This window comes from Cotesia typhae, unplaced genomic scaffold (genome assembly GCF_013202065.1).
Source record: "Cotesia typhae breed Kobodo isofemale line unplaced genomic scaffold, CoteBio_Ctyphae contig_37, whole genome shotgun sequence".
NCBI lineage: Eukaryota > Metazoa > Arthropoda > Insecta > Hymenoptera > Braconidae > Cotesia > Cotesia typhae.
The window spans coordinates 535,364-556,218 of record NW_027423745.1 but is presented as its reverse complement, the minus strand read 5'-3'; the positions used below and the strand labels follow the sequence as shown (position 1 = coordinate 556,218).

Sequence of the window (20,855 nt, the reverse complement as noted above, 5' to 3'; positions counted from 1 at the left end):
CATAAGGATCGGATACTTTGTTCATTTAGCTTTAATTTCTTTTTTTAAACACCCTGATACGTCCACTCCTCGCTGAGATATCGGTCTTCAAATGGAAAAGGATCTTTTTGTCTTTGATTATCGATATCTCAGCAACCAATAATCGCACAGAAAGTTAAAGATGGGTTTCAAGAACTTGAATGAATTCCCCTTAACGACTGTCCATTGTTTTTTCGAAAAAAAATTTTTTCTTTCCGTCACATGAATTTGAAAATGCAACAAAAAAAGGGCTTTTAGTGGTTTTTTGGAAAATCAAGCGCTGGATCGAAAATATTGAGGAAACCACTAATGTTAAGTGTGCCTTTTACAGTTCAATATGTCCACAAAAACCCTACAAAGAATCAAATTAATCCAGCCAGCCGTTTTTTTGTTTCACTTGATCGAATTCTTGAAGAAATTAAAGGATCACGTTTTTTGCTCTGAAAAGCTCATAATTTTTAAAAATGAGAAAAAAAATGGTTTTTTCGAGCTTTTTCCACATTTTTGTTCCAGAAAGTGCTTAAATTGAAAAAAAAAAATTAAAAAAAAATTTTTTTGAAATTTTTTCTCTTGAAAAGTTTAAGAAAACAATTACCGCCGGCATTAGCGTTATCCAAAGCGTACCACGTGGAGGTCGCGCGGTCGGATTTACGCTTCTCTGTGTGTGTGTGTGTGTGTGTGTGTGTGTGTGTGTGTGTGTGTGTGTGTGTGTGTGTGTGTGTGTGTGTGTGTGTGTGTGTGTGTGTGTGTGTGTGTGTGTGTGTGTGTGTGTGTGTGTGTGTGTGTGTGTGTGTGTGTGTGTGTGTGTGTGTGTGTGTGTGTGTGTGTGTGTGTGTGTGTGTGTGTGTGTGTGTGTGTGTGTGTGTGTGTGTGTGTGTGTGTGTGTGTGTGTGTGTGTGTGTGTGTGTGTGTGTGTGTGTGTGTGTGTGTGTGTGTGTGTGTGTGTGTGTGTGTGTGTGTGTGTGTGTGTGTGTGTGTGTGTGTGTGTGTGTGTGTGTGTGTGTGTGTTTAGGAGGTATTTCAGGAGAATTGAGACCCGGTGGCTCGTCAGTTCCACCGTATTTAATGACTCCAAACTCATTCTCTGAAGGTTTTTGTTGGTTCAATACCGGGTATTACCACCCCTGTTTTCAATAACGGCTCTCAAACGTTCAGCCATGTTTATGCAGACGGAAATTTGAGGCTGCGGAATGGTATTCCAAATGTGCTGAAGCGCGCGCTCCAAAGCAGCTAAGTTCTGCAAATTTGGATACTCTCTGCGCAACCGACGGCCCATTATGTCCCAAACGTGCTCTATGGGGTTGAGATCTGGACTCATTGCTGGGTGTCGCAACAATGTGATGTCATGCCGCTCAAAGAAGCGCCGGGTAATGTTGGCTGTGTGTGGACGTGCATTATCTTGCATCAATATGAACGACCTCAGATGTTGTCGTCTGCGCAGAACAATGGGCCTTAAAATTTGGTCGATGTAACGTCTAGCTGTCAAATTTTCGCGTACAATTACCAAAGGTGTTCTCCAATTTCGTGAAACGCGGCCCCACACCATAACTGATCCACCGCCGTAGGCAACGACTGGACGGACAAAGTTCTAGCGAAAACGTTCTCCACGACGGCGCCAAACGAGAGGACGTCGATCGTTGCCATACAGATTAAAACGAGACTCATCAGTGAATAAAACATTTGTCCATTCCCTCAACTTCCAATTTCGATGACCGTAAGCATACGCTAAACGAGCTCGACGATGTCTTGCTGTCAACAGGGGTACACGATTAGGATGTCGTGCGTGTAACCCAGTTTCACGAAGACGGTTGATGATTGTTCGAGAGCAAATGTTTCGCACTTGATGCCGTCGTCGCTGTTGCTGTTGTTGTTGCTGTTGTCTGCGATTGGGGAAGTTTCGAGCGACAATATTCGCATTGACGAAAGGTTGTCGTCGAACTTCTCTAACAATTGTTCGATCATCGCGGGCATTAGTGACTCGATGGCGACCTTGTCCGGGGCGACGATGATATTGATTCGTCTCTTGGTATCTGGTATAAGCTCGAGATACGACAGATTGACTTACACCCATCCGGATAGCAACTGCATGTTGAGTGTAACCTTCGTCGATAAGAGTCACTAACCGAGCGACTTCCACCTCCGATAAATGTCGTCTAACCATGATTAAGAATCAAAAATCAGAAATTTTCAATTTTGACCAAAAAATTAAAAAAATTTTTTTAGCGCAGTGGGATTAGTTTTGAAAAAACTGTTGAATGAAGCGATTTGCTAAGGATTCACAAAAAGAAAAGAAAAAAAAACTCCGAAAAGCGTATGAAAAAAATCGAAATTCGATTGGGGGTATTAACTTTTTTTATTAATTTAATTAAAAGGAGATCAGTAGAATCAAGGAATGCAGCGGTGGAAAGGTGATAAAAATCATTGGGCGATGGTTTTTGAGTTTCCTTAACTTGTTAAAAAAAAAATTTTTCCAAAAAAATTTTTTTTTTTTAATTTTTTTTTCGAAAAAATTTTTTTTTTTGAAAATTTTTTTTTGAATTTTTTTTTTTGAAAATTTAAGCACTTACTGGAACAAAAATGTGGAAAAAGCTCGAAAAAACCATTTTTTCTCATTTTTAAAAATTTTGAACTTTTCAGAGCAAAAACGTGATCCTTTAATTTTTTCAAAAATTCGATCAAGTGAAAAAAAACGGCTGGCTGGATTAATTTGATTCTTTGTAGGGTTTTTGTGGACATATTGAACTGTAAAAGGCACACTTAACATTAGTGGTTTCCTCAATATTTTCGATCCAGCGCTTGATTTTCCGAAAAACCACTAAAAGCCCTTTTTTGTTGCATTTTCAAATTCATGTGACGGAAAGAAAAAATTTTTTTCGAAAAAACAATGGACAGTCGTTAAGGGAATTCATTCAAGTTCTTGAAACCCACCTTTAACTTTCTGTACGATCATTGGTTGCTGAGATATCGATAATCAAAGACAAAAAGATCCTTTTCCATTTGAAGACCGATATCTCAGCGAGGAGTGGACGTATCAGGGTGTTTAAAAAAGAAATTAAAGCTAAATGAACAAAGTATCCGATCCTTATGGTGGTTAAGCTAAAAAAATTTTTCCACGCCCGTAGACCAAAAAAAAAAACTAAAAAAATTTTGAGAATTTTTTTGTTGCTGGTTTTTCTACGATTACTCAGAAACCGCGGAGGCTACAAAATTTTGAAGTTCTAATCCAAAAACTAGACACTTGGAGCTACAATTTCCTTTTTTTTATTTCCTGTACGACCATTTCTCTCAAAGTTACGGCCTGTTGAAAACTACCGAAAAATTTGGAATTTTTTTTTGATCCCTTAATTTTTTCCAGTAGTGTATGATATAACGCGGCTTGTCACGACGATAGCGTGGAGAATTCTCAAGGGATCTGAACTAAACTCAACGTACTTATTTTATAGACTATTAGAAAGGTCAAGTTTAACTATGAGCTTAATCGGTTAAGTTGTTTAGAAATTGAAGCATTTCAATTGTGAAATTTTGAAAATTTGATACTTTCACTACCTTTTCTTTAAATAACTTTTGAATACGTCGAGATATTCGATTTCTGTAAAATGCATTTGAAAGCTTAGAAAGTAAGCTTTAATTCATGTTCATTTATTTTTTCTAAAGCAAGAAATATCCATCTTCTGATAATTTTTAAGAAATCTTACGCTTGCAGTCGTTTTGTCTATACAAAACTGATTGGAAAGTACGGAAGTACAATAATTTTTTCCTGTTTTTTTTCTATTTAACAGTAATATTTGACAGATTAAAAAGTTCTGAAAGCAAATTTAATAGTAGAAAAAAATTTATTTGAGTCGAAAGTAAAGTTGTTAAACGTGATTCATCCATGAAGCAGTGAATTAGCCATTAACTTTGTCATTACACAGATTTTCACATCACCCATGAGGTACTGTGTGTTAAGATGCGTCCCCTTTATTTTATGTGGCGGGTCCCCAGTAGGCTCTTACCACGTAGAGAGGGAGAGGGAAGCAAAATATTAATTTAAGGTTTATGAGGGTTAAAAATCGAATGAATTTGTAATTTTATAACTAATTACTCAATCATTCAATAAAAAAATAAAGATTATGTGAGTAGAGTACATTCCTCTGAAGTAAAACTTCTTTAGCAAAAAAATCGGACCAGTAGATTTTGAGAAATTGTAAAAAAAATACAAAAAAAAATTTTTCGAAACGTGGTTTTTTTGGAATAACTTTTAAACGGCTTTACCTATCAATTCCAAAAACTAGTAAGCTCTTAACATCAAAAAACCACGTTGAGTACCGCCAGCCCAGTCAAAATCGGTTGATTCGTTCATGAGTTATTGTGAACGAAAGAAAACCAAAAAAAGTGTTTTTTCGGGGTTACTCTTAAATTTTCGGTTCGATCAATTGAAACCTGAAAATAACTTATGAGGATGATGAAACTGCGTTGAATGCCGCCAACCGCCTGGACATCGGTTGATCCATTCAAAAGTCATCATGATTTGAAAATTCCAAAAATATTGATTTAATAAACTCCTATCAACCTTTTGAGCTCAGAGAGCTCAAAACTATACGAAAATTAATTTTTGCGCTCGAAATTGCGCTTATCACGTTTTTTAACTCAAACAGCTCAAAAATATAATTTTCATGTAGTTTGAACCCTCCGAGCTCAAAAGTCTGATTGAAGTTTAATAAAACAGCATTTATTGAATTTTCAAACCGCAACAATTTTTGAATGAATGAACCGACTTTCACGCGGTTTATGGCATCCGATGCAGTTTTTTAGATTCTATGATACATTTTCAAACACCAATTAATCAGACCAGAAATTTCGGTGTAATTCGAAAAAAAAACACTTGTTTTCGATTTCTTTCGTCAATGATAACTTAGCAACGAATCAACCGATTTTGACCGGCATGATGTCGACACATGTACACACACACACACACACACACACACACACACACACACACACACACACACACACACACACACACACACACACACACACACACACACACACACACACACACACACACACACACACACACACACACACACACACACACACACACACACACACACACACACACACACACACACACACACACACACACACACACACACACACACACACACACAGATTGATTGATTGATTGATAGTTTATTCATGCCAAGGCACAAGCCTAATGGCAATATTCAATTACAATAGATACAAAATTTTTACATATTTAATATAAATATTGCAAGTGCATAAATTAAAATTAATTCTAAGCATTTTACTAAATATTTTAGCGATATTAAGAAAATTTTAAATCTTATCTGCTTCAACAAATAACTCTAAATTCTAAATAACATTTGAAATATAAAGACATATTAAGGTAAATTTCACAATAGTTGAGAGTATTAAGGGTCATCAAGCGATTCTTCAATTATCCAAATTTAATAAATGGTCAAAAATTTTATTTTTAAACACCTCTAAACTGCTTGAGTTAACAATGTCGTCAGGTAGCTCCTCCCACACTCTTATCACAGTAACTATAAATGAACGCTCTAAATAGGTAGTAGTAAAGTGAGGTAGTTTAAATACAGTGTGTTTTTTAGCTGCCAATCTACTAGAGCGTCGCACATCAGTTTCTTCCAAGAATGCATCTCGTAGATAGCCCGGTTTACCGATTTCCAGCAACTTGTAGAAGTAACACAGCAAGAAATACATTCGACGATATTTCACTGAGAGCCAACCTAGTTCTCGACGATAAGCGGTGACATGTTCATCTCGTCTAAGTCCAAAGATTAATCTTATTGAGGAGTTTACTGCTCGTTGTAATTTTAAGTCGTTATCACCAGTAGCATCAATAAGCACAACAGAGCAATCATCAATAAGAGGCAAGATCGTCGCTGAAACCAATAGTCTTCTGATATCAGTTGAATAAATATTTTTGCGAACTTTCAATGAATGCAATGCTGAATTCACTTTCCTCGTAACTTGTGATACATGGTGATTCCAAGATAAGTTGTTACTCAAATGTAAGCCCAAGCACTTTGTCAAGTTGACATAAGGTAATGCGACTCCATCAATAACGATAGGGGGTATTTCCTCTTCAGCAAGTCTTCTTAATTTACTGTCTGATCCCATAATCATAGCCTTTGTTTTGTCTAAATTTAACTGTAGTCCATGCTTCCGGGTCCACGATACAACTGATTCAGCATCGAGTGTTATCTGCCTGACTGCTTCGTGAACTTGATAAATATAGAAGTGCTGGTAGATGTACATATCATCAGCAAAAAGGCCGTGTTTACAATGAGCCAGCCAACGGACCACAGAATTCACAGCTATTAAGAACAATATCGGTCCAAGAACAGTTCCTTGTGGAACTCCTGAAGATGTTTGTAGTAATTCAATAGGAATCCCATGTTCATTTAGAACTGACTGAGACCTATTTGATAAATATGAGAGAAACCAGTTAATAGTTTCAATGAAAAACCAAGTTCAAATAGTGCAATCAGTATAACCTTGGAATCAACATAATCGAAGGCCTTACTTAAATCGAAAAAGATTATGATAGTCAGTTTACTCCCATCCATAGCTTGTCTGATGTCATCAGTGAGCTTTAGTAATGTCGTTTGGGTACTGTGATATTTTCTAAATCCAGATTGGAAAGGATCAAGTAGCTGATTGTCTTCCAGATACATTGTCACCTGATTAGCAATAATTCTTTCAAATACTTTAGCCAAATGCGACAAATTTGCAACTGGTCGAGTGTCTGAGGGAGATCTAGGTGGTGTTATTTTATTCAAAGGTATTATAAAGATAACCTTCCAAATATCAGGAAAGATTCCAGTCTCCAGAGATCTGTTGAATAAAGCAGTGAGAAAGAGTGAAATTTGCGGAAAATGATCTCTTAACCATCTCAGATCTAATCCATCAGGACTCATTCCTTTTGATTTTGAAACAGTAAGATGCAGGGGTTTTGTTACATCTACAATATCAATTTTAGACCAGTTGAATGAGCATTCAACCTTCCTGGAGTGCGTCACAGGTATTAAGTTTAGAAAATCAGTGCTACATGGTGGATGCTTCCTGACTATATTGGCATAGTATTCGTTCAACTCAAGTAGATCAAAGAAATTTAGCGGTGACAACGGATTTGACTTTATGAGTCCAAGATATTTTAATTTGCTCCAGACAGTTGAGCCATGTGGTAGATTTAATAGCGCATTTTTCAAGTATTCTTCACGTGCATGGTTCAACTGGTTTTTCAATTCTTTTCTTCTCAATTTGTAAAGAGCAAGCAAGTTAGGGTCTTGATTTCTTCTAGCTTTCTTATAAAGTTGATCTCGTGCTTTGCACTTCAATTTTAACTCTTTTGTGAACCAGGGATTTCTATGTCGCCGTATCTCTCTTATGATTACTGGCGCAAAAGTATCTAAAGTTGATAAAGTTTCAGTGGTGAAAAAATTCAGAAGTTCATTTGGATCCGAATGCTCTAATACAGTATCATAAACATTTAATGAATTCATTAAAGAGTTTGATAAAGCTAGATGATCACAGTTTTTTAAATTTTTAAATGCAATTTTTTTATCAATTTGCTTGTAGTTTTTAACAGAATACTGGCAGAGTAAATAATCATGACCATCAATGAATGGAGAGTCAGATTTGGTGCAAGAAATTAACTTACTTTCATTGTCTAACAGAATCACATCTAGCCATGAATCACAGTCACTTTTATGGAAAGAAGCACCATCAGGTACCCAATACAGTGATGACTCCACAATGAAATCCTTCAAGTGATTTGCAATATAACTATCCTCTATCAGGTTGCAATTCAAATCACCAGCTATAATGGTATTATAAAACATGGAGAGAGTCTTGAAAATATTTCAAAGAATTCATTGAGAAGTAATCCTTTAGGTCTTCGATAGATACAAGATAGTAAAAGATGCGATCCTGTATTCAAAGTTAGGTCAACAATAAGAAACTCCGGTTGATTTAAGTAGTCAGAAGTTGAGATGTGAAGCACTTTGGTATTTAAGGATTTATGTACTAGGCATGCAACACCACCTCCCTGAATGTACCGACCAGAATCAGCATGTTTTAGGACTCGATCCCTTCGGATAATGAAATAATCATCAAGTGTAAAAATGCTGTTATCAAGTGAAGGTTTGAGCCAGGTCTCAACAAGTACAATAATGTCAGGTTTTGTATCACTAACGTTAAAAACTGAGCTAAGTGACCAATAACACTATTTATGTTTAAACTGAGTATATCTAATGTTGGAGCTAAGTTATTAGGAGAATTATTTGTTGAATCGTCTAAGCGTTAATCAAGTTTCATAAGATCAGATTCATAATTTATAACAAGTCTTTCAGAGTTCTCATCTTTCTTTGCAAAAATTTGCCCATTTCTCGCCCAAACAAACTTGAATTTAGCAGTTTTAGCCTTCTCCTTAGTTTTGAGTAAAAGTCGATGGGTTTCTGGTAGAAAAAATTCATTAACATAAATAGATCCCTTGAATGCAGCATCGACTTGAGTAGGAAAAACCTTCTTTACCAGAAGATTGCCAGATTGACGCTTCTTGTTGACAACAAAGTTACGAGCTTGAATCGACATCATTGAAATTATATAAGAGTGAGAGGCAGGCCTAGTTTGATCTCGCACTTGCTTGTTTTTGTTCTCAAATTTACGAGCATTTAAGATGCAGCCAGTTAGATTTGGCAAACTCAAATTCGTTAGGACGGCTGTACAGATATCATCTGGTATTAGGTTATTCGCTACCGAATCGGGAATACCCGAAATGACTAATTCTTTAGAGCTCTCTGGTACCTGAGAGGAAGAAGATGCAACAGAAGTTTAATTTCCAACGAGCAACAATTTCTCAGTTACCGCAGCCATTTCATTTTTTGTTTGATCTCTAAAATATTCAAGATCTGAACTGAGCTTGATGATTGATGCAGCGTTTGCCTTAATATTCGCAGTTTGCCTTTCCTGATTTGCAGCAATAGAGTCTTGGCACTGTTGAACTTCAAGTAACTTAGCATCTAGCTTTTCAAATCTTTCATTCGTTGAGATTTCCAGACTACAGAATCTCTCCATCATTGCTGTTAATTTTTGATCGAGAGACTTATCTTCCCAACCTACTGGTAACTGCGCCATTTCTAGAGATACAACAGGTGATACGAATGCTGAGTCAGAAGTAGGTGATAGTGGTGAGATTGGTGTCGTTGGAGACTTCAGAGATGAGACCGATAATCGACCTGTAGACACACGCTCAGATGTAGAAGATCTCGCGGATTTGAAACTTGAAACTGAGGAGGTGTTGGAGCTAGGAGATTTTAGTGAAGCAAGTCTCGTTTTTGCATCTAAATTTCCCAGGAGATAGTTGAATTGTTTTCTGCAACAATCAGTGAGCGGCCTGTTTTTTACAAAATCACGTGCACAACCAGGATGAAAATGTTGTTGACAAGTGTTACAAATAACAGATGATTTGACAGGTCTCTTGTATCTAACACATGTGTCAGACACTAATGGCATAACCATAAGATTTGAAGTAAAATTTCTGTAAGGTGATCAGACAATTTAGTGCAAGGTTTCAAATTACCAATCAAGAACAAGATAAATAACCAGTTATTTATAGTGTCACTTAAACCTTCTCGATATACATAAGGTAAAGTAAAAGGTAAATGTCCAAGTAAATAACCAGTGATAAGTATTGTCACTTAAACTTTCTTGTGGTACACACTGTAGATCTTATAAGTTGTCGAGTAGTAGCAATTTGATGCGCAGAAACAAGTTGATAACAATTTACCGACGGAGTAGACATCAAATTGATGATATCTTTCAAATCTGGTAAACTTCGAGTGTAAGTTGACATCAACTGACGCTAATTTGGCTAACAGCCCACTGCACACAATAACCGACTTAACCTCTTCAATGATGAGAAATATATATTTAATTATTTTGCAATCCACAACTAACAAATAAGTAAAATTTATATGTTAATCTGCAGATTGCAATTTGTTGCTTGCAATATTTCTGAAACAACAAATTCCCTTTGGCAATTTTAAGCAGAAAAATGTTCTAAAGATAGAGCGAAAAATTTAGCGTGTTTATGTACTTAGAGAGAGAGAGAGATTGATTGATTGATTGATAGTTTATTAATGCCAAGGCACAAGCCAAATGGCAATTTTAAATACAATATGATTTACAAATACAATAATAATAGCAAAATTATATAAGTACATAAACTAGAATAAAAATCTAGTATAAAAATTTATATTAATTTTATCTGATTCAACTAACAAACTCAATAAATTATTCAATTAATAACAGCTGATAAAAGTACAAAGTTGGAGAATTTAACACTTCGAATCTAACAGTAATTTTCAGAGAACTTATCACTTTACAATAACATAATTAATAATCCAAATTCCACAAATGATTAAAAATTTTATTTTTGAACACTTCAAGACTAGATGAGTTGACAATCTCTTCAGGTAGTTCTTCCCACAATCGTATTACACTCACTTGGAATGATCGCTCCATGAAGGTCGTAGCAAAATGCGGAAACGCGTAAAGAGAGTGTTCTTTGGCTGCTAACCTATCTGAACGTCTGACTTCGGTCTCCTCAACAAAAGAATCTCGCAGGTACTTGGGTTTACCAACTTGAAGTAGCTTAAAGAAGTAACAACTCATGAAGTACATTCTACGATATTTCACAGTGAGCCATCCCAATTCTCGTTGATAAGGTGTTATATGCTCATCTTTTCTAAGATTAAAAATGAATCTAATTGAGTAATTTATTGCACGTTGAAGTTTCAAGTCATTTTCAGATGTTGAGTCTACTAATACGATGGAACAATAATCAACAAGTGGTAAGATGGTTGATGATACTAACAATTTTCTGATGTCAGTTGAGAAAATATTCTTCCGAACCTTGAGAGAATGCAAGGCTGAATTAATTTTGCTAACCACTAGCTTGACATGATGATTCCAACTTAGGTTCCTACTGATGTGTAATCCCAAGCACTTGGTAGTATCAACATATGGAATTATGACACCATCTATAATAATAGGTGGCAGATCAAAATTACTCAGTTGTTTCAGCTTGCTATTTGAACCCAAGATCATTGCTTTGGTCTTGGACAAGTTTATCTCCAAGCCATGCTTCCTTGCCCAATCCGCAGCTGATTGTGCATCAATGTTGACCTGTCTGACTGCCTCTTGTAGTTGATACATAAAAAGTGTAGATAAATATATTTGTCATCAGCAAACAGACCATGGTTACAATACACTAGCCATCTGACAACAGAATTCATGACAATTAAAAACAGGATTGGACCAAGCACAGAACCTTGAGGAACACCAGATGAAGTTCTAAGGAGCTGAATTGGAGTCCCAAGATTATTCAGTATTGACTGAGAGCGATTTGATAAGTAGGAGAAAAACCAGATAATTGTTTCCATTGAAAAACCAAGCTCAAATAACGCAATCAGTATGATCTTGGGGTCAAAATAGTCAAAAGCCTTACTCAAATCAAATAAGACTATTATGGTAAGTTTATTCTTGTCCATCGCCTGCCTAATATCATCAGTGAGCCTCAGTAATGCTGATTGTGTGCTGTGATGTTTCCTAAATCCAGATTGAAAAGGGTCGAGTAACTCATTATCCTCCAGATAGGTTATCACTTGATTTGCAATGATTCTTTCAAACACTTTGGCCAGATGGGATAAATTTGCAACAGGTCGGGTATCTGATGGGGATCTAGGCGGTGAATTTTTATTCAAAGCTATAATAAAAATAACTTTCCAAATGTCAGGGAATATTCCAGTATTAAGAGATCTATTAAATAATGCAGTAAGAAACAGTGAAATTTGTGGAAGGTGATCCCGTAACCATCTTAAATCTAATCCATCAGGACTTTTTCCTTTAGACTTTGAAAGAGTAATATGCAGTGCCTTAGTAACATCTACAATGTCAATCATGGTCCACTTGAATAAACACTTTACTTGTCTTGAATAGTCCATCGGCAGCAAATCAACAAAATTTTTACTGCAAGGTGGATGTTTTCTTACTATATTTGCGTAATACTCATTCAATTCAAGAGCATCAAAAAGTTTAGCGGTGAAGAAGGGTTAGACTTAATTAGTCCAAGATGTTTAAGCTTACTCCAAATAGATGAACCATATGAGAGATTTGAAAGAATAGTTTTTAAGTATTCTTCACGAGCATGATTCAACTCAGCTTTTAAGTTTTTTCTCTTAATTCTAAAAAGAGCAAGCGGATTTAGGTCCCGAGTTCTCCTAGCTTTCTTATAAATTTTATCACGTTCTTTGCACTTCACTTTTAATTCTTTTGTAAGCCAGGGATTACTATGACGGACTATCTTCTTAGTGATTTCTGGTGCAAACAAATCCAAAGAAGATAGAACACCAGATTTGAAGATAATCAGCAACTCATTTGGATCCGAATTCTCTAGTACAGCATTATCAATTCTTAAAGTGTTCATCAAAGTTCTTGAAAGAACTTGATGATCACAATTCTTTAGGTTTATAAAGGTAATTTTCTTTGATGCTGGTTTTGAACAATTTAATTAATATTTACAAAATAAATAGTCATGGCCATCAATGAACGGAGAATCGGATTTAGCAAAAGAAACTAATTTACTATCACTGTCAAGCAGGATGACATCCAACCAAGAATCATAGTTATTTTTATGAAAAGTAGCTCCGTAAGGTACGCAGAACAATAACGATTCAAGAATAAAGTCTTTCAGGTGCCTTGCAGTGTAACTATCATCCAACAAATTACAATTTAAATCACCAGCTATGATTATATTGTTGAAATTTGGAGCAAATCTTGAAAAAATGCCAAAGAATACGTTGAGAAATAGCCCTTTCGGTCTTCTGTAAATGCAGGATAATAAGAGGTGAGATCCAGAGGATAAAGTGACATCGGCTATTAAATATTCTGGTTGGTTTAAATAATCAGAAGTTGAAATATGTAAAACCTTGACTTTTAAGGACTCGCGGACAAGACAGGCCACTCCACCTCCCTGGATGTAACAGCCAGTATCTGCATGTTTTAGGGTTCGATCTCTTCGAACAATATTGTAGCCATTCAGTGAAAAAATACTGTTATCGTGAAAGGGTTTTAACCACGTTTCAACAAGGATAATAATATCTGGTTGAGTATCATTAATCAAATTTAAGAATTGAGCAATATGGCCAACAAGGCTATTTATATTTAGACTAAGTACATTTAGTGATGAAGATATATTTTTAGTTGAGCTATTAGTTGAATCAGTTGACTGTTAATCTAGTTTGGTGAGATCAGCTTCACAATTTATCATAAGTCTTTCCGAATCTTCATTCTTTTTTGCAAAGACTTGCCCATATCTAGCCCAAACAAACTTAAACCTCTTGACTTTGGCTTGCTCCTTAGTTTTTAGTAGCAGTCTATGCGTTTCAGGAGACAAAAATTCGTTAACATAAACAGATCCCCGAAAAGCCATATCGACTCGAGTAGGAAAAACCTCTTTAACTAAGCGATTACCTGTTTTCCGTTTCTTATCAATAATGAAATTTCGCACTGGAGTCGACATCATAGAGACGATATAAGAGTGTAATAAAGGCTTATTTTGATTTCGTAGCTGCTTATTTTTGATTTCAACTTTACGGGAACTTAAGACACTATTAAGTAGATTTGGTAACTCTAGATTCTTGAAAACCGCAGCTGTAATGTCATCTGGTGTTAAATCCTTCGCCACTGCATCAGGAATACCTGAAATAACTAATTCCGTGGTATTACTTGACGTCTGTAAAGAGGTAGATGGAACAGGAGCTGACTTCTCAAGGGTACATAATCTTTTATGGACAGAATCCATATCAGCTTCTCTAGTTTTAGTTAAATTTTTAAGGTCTGAACTAATTTGACAAATGGACTCGGCATTTGTTTTAACATTAACTGCTAAATCTGCTAAGTTAACCGCAGCAGCTTTTTGCGAGTCTTGAACTTCACATAATCTCGTATTTAAGTCCTCAAGTTTTTGGTTACATACCTGAAGGTAAGTAGGTAATTTAAAGGTAAGTTTGACATTGTCGGTGAGATGACAGATGGTAGAAAAACTGAATTATCACTTGGAGATAATGGAGAAGCTGGTGTTATCGGAGACTTTAAGGACGAGATTGATCCACGAGCTTTGAATGTACGTTCAAGAGGAGAAGAGCTTGCTGACTTGAAGCTAGAAACTGAGGAGGCGTTGGAGCTAGTAGATTTTAGCGACACTGGTCTCTTTAATTTTGTATCGAGATTTTCTAGAAGATGGTTTAGCTGATTTCTGCAGCAATCTGATTTTTGCCTGTTTTTTATATAATCGCGCGCACAACCTGGATCAAAGGGTTGCTCACAAGTGTTACAATTTACTGACGATCTAACAGGTCGCTTGCATCAAGCACATATATCAGACACCAATGGCATAACCAGAAGTTTAAAAGAGAAATATCCGTGAAATGACCAGACAATTCAACGTCAAGTTACAATTTGCTGGTTATAAACAAGGTAAAATAACTAATCACGATAGTGTCACTCATTCCTTCCCGGCACACACAGTCTAGAAAAGTCCAATTTATTTAATACACTTAATAGGTAAATATTCAGTCAGGAGAATTGTAAGTAGTAATTTACCAGACAATTTACCATTCAGAGCAGTTGCAAGTAGCAACTTACAAGGTAATTTACCAATCTTGAAAATTGTAAGTAGTAATTTACCAAACAATTTATGACTCGGAACAATTTCAGGCAGCAACTTACAAGGTAAATTTCCAATCAGAGAAATTGAGTGTAGCAGTCCACAAGGTAATTTACCAAGCAATTTACCAATCAGAGTAATTTTCACTAATATAATCCCTTGTAATATACACTTAATGTCCTATACCAGATTTGATGCCATAACAAATTGACATCCAGAATTTGATAAAAATCAAGTCAACTTAGCCTCAGTAATCATAATGATGTCCCACAAAAAACAAATTAATGTTGACATCAATTTATGCCATCTACAGTCCACAAAACCACAAAAACACTAGGAAATCCAACTCTTTTAACACAGACAGTTACGAAATAAGTCCTTTAATTGTTAACAGGTTCAATTTATGAGAATTTTATAGTTCAGTTTGCAGATGTTTAAGTTATTTTATGATATATTAAACTGATATTTAAGCTATTTTAAACTGGTAAACTTCAAGTGAAAGTTGACATCAACTGATGCTAATTTGGCTAACAGCCCACTGCACACAAAAACCACTGTCAAGTTAACCTCTTCAATGTTGAAAAATAAATATACAATTATTAAGTGATCCACAAAAGGCAATTTAATACAATTTATATATCAGTTTGTAGATCGCAATTTGTTGCTTGCAATAAATCTGGAACAAAAAATGCCCGGGGGCAATTTACAGCAGAAAAATGTTTTAAAGACAGAGCGAAAAATTTGACGTGTTTATGTACTTACGACAGAGAAGAGAGAGAGAGAGAGAGAGAGAGAGAGAGAGAGAGAGAGAGAGAGAGAGAGAGAGAGAGAGAATAGTCAGGGAAGCTTCCTAGAACCTCGAAACTTCGAGATCCGATGAAGACTCGATTTTCGAAAAACAGGGTGAACACAAATTCCCGATTTTTGGAAATCTTCGATTTTCATAGCGGGAAGTGAAGAATTAAAAAAAAACTCGAAAAGTTGAAAAAATTGCAGTTACAAATATGATAATAAATCTAATAAACCCAATTGTTAATGACTTGGATGCATTTTTATGGATGGAACGTGATCTTATAATTGAAAAATTGAACCAATTTTTAAATGTGTAAAAAATAGTATGTAAGGAGAAGGTACGAAACCATATCTTCGAATTTCAGACTGTCGTTCATTGGTATCGAATTTCTTCATTTTCAAATGATCTAAGCAGTGATTTTTTTTTACTTCGTTATAGATTCCATAGAAATCTAACTATTGCAATGGTACTCATGACCGAGCATTTGAAAATTTTCCTATATTCCTACTTAACTCGACGAGTTTAGTCGGAAAATACATATGTTTCAAGAGTATCTATTGTAACAGGGTAAATATACTCTGAATCAATAAGTCACCGGATATCAATAATTGGTTGACGCAGCACTGGCGCGTCTCGATCTTCGGGCCTGAAGAGAGAGTAGGAGGGAGTAGTTTTGGGTTATAATAAAGTGAGCCGTTCAGTCCAAACGGAGAAAAGTTGTGTGACCGCCAGACAGAGTGCCACGCAAAATCAAGGAGGACCGATCCCTGGAGTAGTGACAAGACAAAGGAAGCCAACAACAACTAGGACTTCACTTTCAAGCAGAGTTAGATCGTCGTTTTATTTAACAAGGTATCAATAATTACTCTTTAGGAAAAGATTGGATCGCGGTCTATCTAATACTTGGTTTACTTCTTCTCTATTGATTTTATTTAACTATTCAACCGACAAATAGTATTATTATTTAATCAAGTTTTCATAAAATTCGTTAGTTGGACTGAGTGATTTTCATGAGGATTTATACCCGAGAGTCATTCAGTCGACTTTTTAATATCGAATTTTTATTTCACTGAAATTAATCTGTAACAGTTTTACCTGCTCAGGTTGGCCCCTAATCAATTTTATAAATAAATAACAAAACTAACAAGCAATATAATTATCAGGGCACCACCATGATTTTTAATCACGGTTCCTGGAACCGGTCCAGAGCTGAGAAATCTTATTCATAGGGTAGAGAGAGTGGAGGATGGTGCTGCTGAATAATAAATAATTAATTAATAAGATTGATCAATATTTATTAACAATAAAAAGGAAAAACTTAACGGTATCTTGACATAAAACAAGTTAATAAAATTCAATCACTCATACACCCACATTTAACAATAATCTTATTCTCGACGAGCCCCTTTCGGCGACTACCCGTCGATTTCTAACACGTGCCCCTTTCGGCGTCTACACGTGACCGGCCCTTTTCGGCGTCTACTCGTTTAATATTTTAACTAACCAAACTAACTAAACTTTTAATCACCCGCACAGAGACCAATCGTATGCAGGGATCGTTGACTCGGCTCACAGGAGTATTAGCTCAGTGACCAAACGTAGACCTAGATGTTCTGCAGCACACTCTCATAACCCGCTCCAGCTACAGCAGTAACAGCCCAGTGACCAAACGTAGACCTAGATACTCTGCAACTCACACATAACCCACACTTGTCTCACACTAACACTACTGATTTGACTATTTGATTTTTAATAAAGGAGTATAAAGGAGAATAAAGGAGTATTGACAATTTTCAAGTATCAATTCTTTATAATACTATTTATTTCTCTTGCAATTTTTTACAGTGAAACTGTTTTTGTTCGGATTCTAAAGTACCTTAATTTATACTAATGAAGTAGTCGAATACTTTGCCATACCTCCCACTGTTTAATTCGCTGTCTTTATCTATTACCACAAATCCATATTTATTCCAGCAAACCGAGCATAAATCTTTGAATGAGTTGTATGACATGTCGGTATTGACATGATCATCGTAAATATGCTTCAGATTCATTTCATCTTGACGGAACAGAACGAGAAAGTTCGTATTATCTCTAATCAGATGCCTAGGTATTCGTGTATAAGTTTGACAGAGATAGAAGCTATCAACATCCTTGTGTCGGCCCATGCAGAAAAAAGCCTTGATATGATCTTGTTTTTTACAAGCAACATCATCGAGTATCATCAGGGAGTTAGGCTTAGCATTTTCAGGCTTGATTACAACTTCATGTTCGCTGAATGTGAAGAATCCTATACGATTAATCTGTTTAAGCAGCGTCTCCAGAAACTGATACTTTGGTTGGTTAAAAGACTGAGTAGATATATATTTTCAAACCTCAAACCGTTTAGATGTACAATAAGAGACAGTAGAGCGTTGGTATTTTCACTGTTTGATGGCCCGCAAAATACTGCACGGATACTGTTGGGAAGTAAAACACCATGTTGTTTGACTTTTTTCACACCGGTCCCTTGAACAATTTGATCAAAATTGATAACTGGCAACTGAGCTCTTGGTTTGTTGCTTTCGGTAGTTTAGGTCGTAATAAGACGGAAAAAAAATATATGGCATGAAAAACTTTGCTTTTGTGCTTAGAAGACTAATTGAACGAAATTTTTAAAAATCTCGGATTTTAATTTTTGATTGAAAATAAAACTATTGAAATAAAAATGTTTATTATTTTTATTAAGTTTTACTATCAAATTAGCTTACAGAAAAGTGGAAAATAACTTAAAAGTGCACACTTTTACTTTTTCTTTTATGTTCATAGCTACTTTCTCTCAATAAACACCAAATATAGCCGCCCATCATGTTTTCATTGTATTGGTCTTGATAGCGTTGTTCAAAATTCATGATGTCCTGATGGAAACGTTCTCCTTGCTCTTCGGAATAGGCTCCCATATTGTTTTTAAATTTATCCAAATGAGCATGCAGCATATGTACTTTTAATGACATCCTGCAGCCCATGGCCTTAAAATTTGTAAGCATATCCTCAACCAACTTTTCGTAGTTATCAGCTTTATTATTTCCTAAAAATCCAGAAACTACTGCTTTAAAACTGTTCCAACTTGCTTTTTGAGTACGATTCAGCAACGTTGGAAATTTTTTATCGTCGAAAATCTGTCTTATTTGCGGACCAACAAAAACCCCAGCTTTAAACTTTGCTTCCGATAACTCCGGAAAAAATTTTTTTAAGTATCCAAAAGCTTCTGAAGTTTCATCCAGTTTTTTAACAAATTGTTTCATCAACCCTAATTTAATGTGCAAAGGCGGCATTAACACCTTTTCCGCTTCAACAATCGGCTCAAATTTGACGTTCTGTTTTCCGACACACAATTCTGTTCTTACAGGCCATGACCGTTGAATATAGTGTTTAGAATCCGCTCTGCTATCCCACAAGCACAAATAACATGGATACTTTGTATATCCACCCTGTAGCCCCATTAAAAATCCCACCATTTTAAAATCTCCAATCAGCTCCCAGTTATACTCACGATACTTTACAGATTCAAGCAAAATTTTGACACTTTCATAATTTTCTTTAAGATGTACTGAGTGAGCAATTGGAAGAGACGGAAATTTATTTCCGTTGTGCAATAGAACTGCTTTTAAACTTTTTGTAGAGCTGTCAATGAATAAACGCCATTCGCTAGGGACACAGGGTATGCCAATTGCTTCAAACATACCTTTAATGTCATTACAAAAACAAAGTCCATCTTCCTTCGTGAAAAACGTTGCAAACATTTCATGCCTAGTCCGCTGATCTGTGATCTTAACATCATCAAACAAATTCCACTGTTTTAACCGAGAGCCTAGAAGCTCTGCTTTATTTTTTGGCAAATTTAAATTTCTAATTAGATCGTTAAAATCTTCTGAAGTAATGAGATAGTGTTTTGGTTGTTCAGGTGTAGGCAAAAACTCCTTATTGGAATTACTTTCATAAGAACTAAAAGATGAGCTACTTTACTGCGATAATTTTTTTGGTGGCTCAGGTACTGGTCGTGTCAGGTCGTGAGCAATTGGAGCAGAAGAAAATTCGAGGTCAGGATATTCAATAGGTTTTGCATTTTTACCTCTTCGTCTTTTACTCGGATTCACCATACAAAAGTAGCAGTCAGTAATATGGTCTTTTGATTCTCGCCAAATCCTTGGTATTGCAAATTTCATAGACCTTTTCTCACCTCGATACCAACCTAAAAATATAAAAATAAAAATTAATATGTCTATTATTTTGGATTCATCGCTTAATTAAATAAAAATTGCTTACCTTCCAAACACCTTTTACAATAACTACAAGCAACATGTGGAGCCCATGGCTTATCTTGATTTCGTGCAGGACAGTCAAAATATGCTTCATAGGCTTCACAGAGAACGTGAGATGTCTTTAGATCATATTTCACGTCTCGAACTTTAATAAATTGACCACATATAAAACAAAATGCATCAGCATCGTATTTGCACTTTCGTGACGACATTTTAAGTTATCCTGGGCTTATAAATAACACCTGATGGTTGTTTATCACTCGGGTGCCATCTAGCGGCACAGTGTAAACGTTAATACCCCACTGTCACCGCGCGGTCTTTTTAAAAATATTAAAATCAATTAAAATTTATGAGAAAATTGAAAAATGAGTATTATTATTATAACTATCACAAAAGCAACCTTTATACCGAAAAAAGATATTTTCTTTTCGTTTTTGTGCATAACTAACTGGAAAATAATAGTATAAACTTTAGGACAAAGAACGAAAATTTTTTTTGTAGAGTCGTGTTATCAAAGTTCTATAATTTATCATTTGTTTTATTATTTTAAGAGTTTAAAGAAATTTAGGCAAGTATTTTGAATATTTTATTTCGATGTCAGTACCGTGGAGGTGAAATTTCTAATTTTTATTCTAATTTCTTGTCTATTGAAGTTGTAGTAGAACTACGTTACAGGCTTAATTTTGAGCATAATAAAGGTCCAATAGCACGCAGAACACGAGTTTTGCCGTAATTTTAATTTTAATAAATTTTGAGCTATAAAAATCACAGTTATATAAGAATCACCCATATATATATATATTATTGTGCATTAATATTCGTATTCTGCAAATTAGATTAAGCTTGTTATTATTTCTGTCAATCCATAATCTCGTAAAACTATGATTCAGTTTAATTGTTAATGTAAGAGATGAATATCATTCAATAATATGATTTTATGAATTCTTATTCTTTTAACATTCATTAATAATTATTGATAAGTTGGGTA

General features: G+C 35.4%; 1 protein-coding gene and 1 long non-coding RNA gene across 2 annotated transcripts in view; one reads left to right on the top strand and one right to left on the bottom strand.

Annotated features, from left to right (window-relative positions):
• LOC141526874 (neurexin 1-like) overlaps positions 1-20,855 on the top strand; it is a 703,605-nt gene that overhangs the window by 169,232 nt on the left and 513,518 nt on the right. The gene's annotated exons all lie outside the window — the stretch shown is intronic.
• The window catches only part of LOC141526878 (uncharacterized), a 254,810-nt gene that overhangs the window by 86,501 nt on the left and 147,454 nt on the right, over positions 1-20,855 (bottom strand). The gene's annotated exons all lie outside the window — the stretch shown is intronic.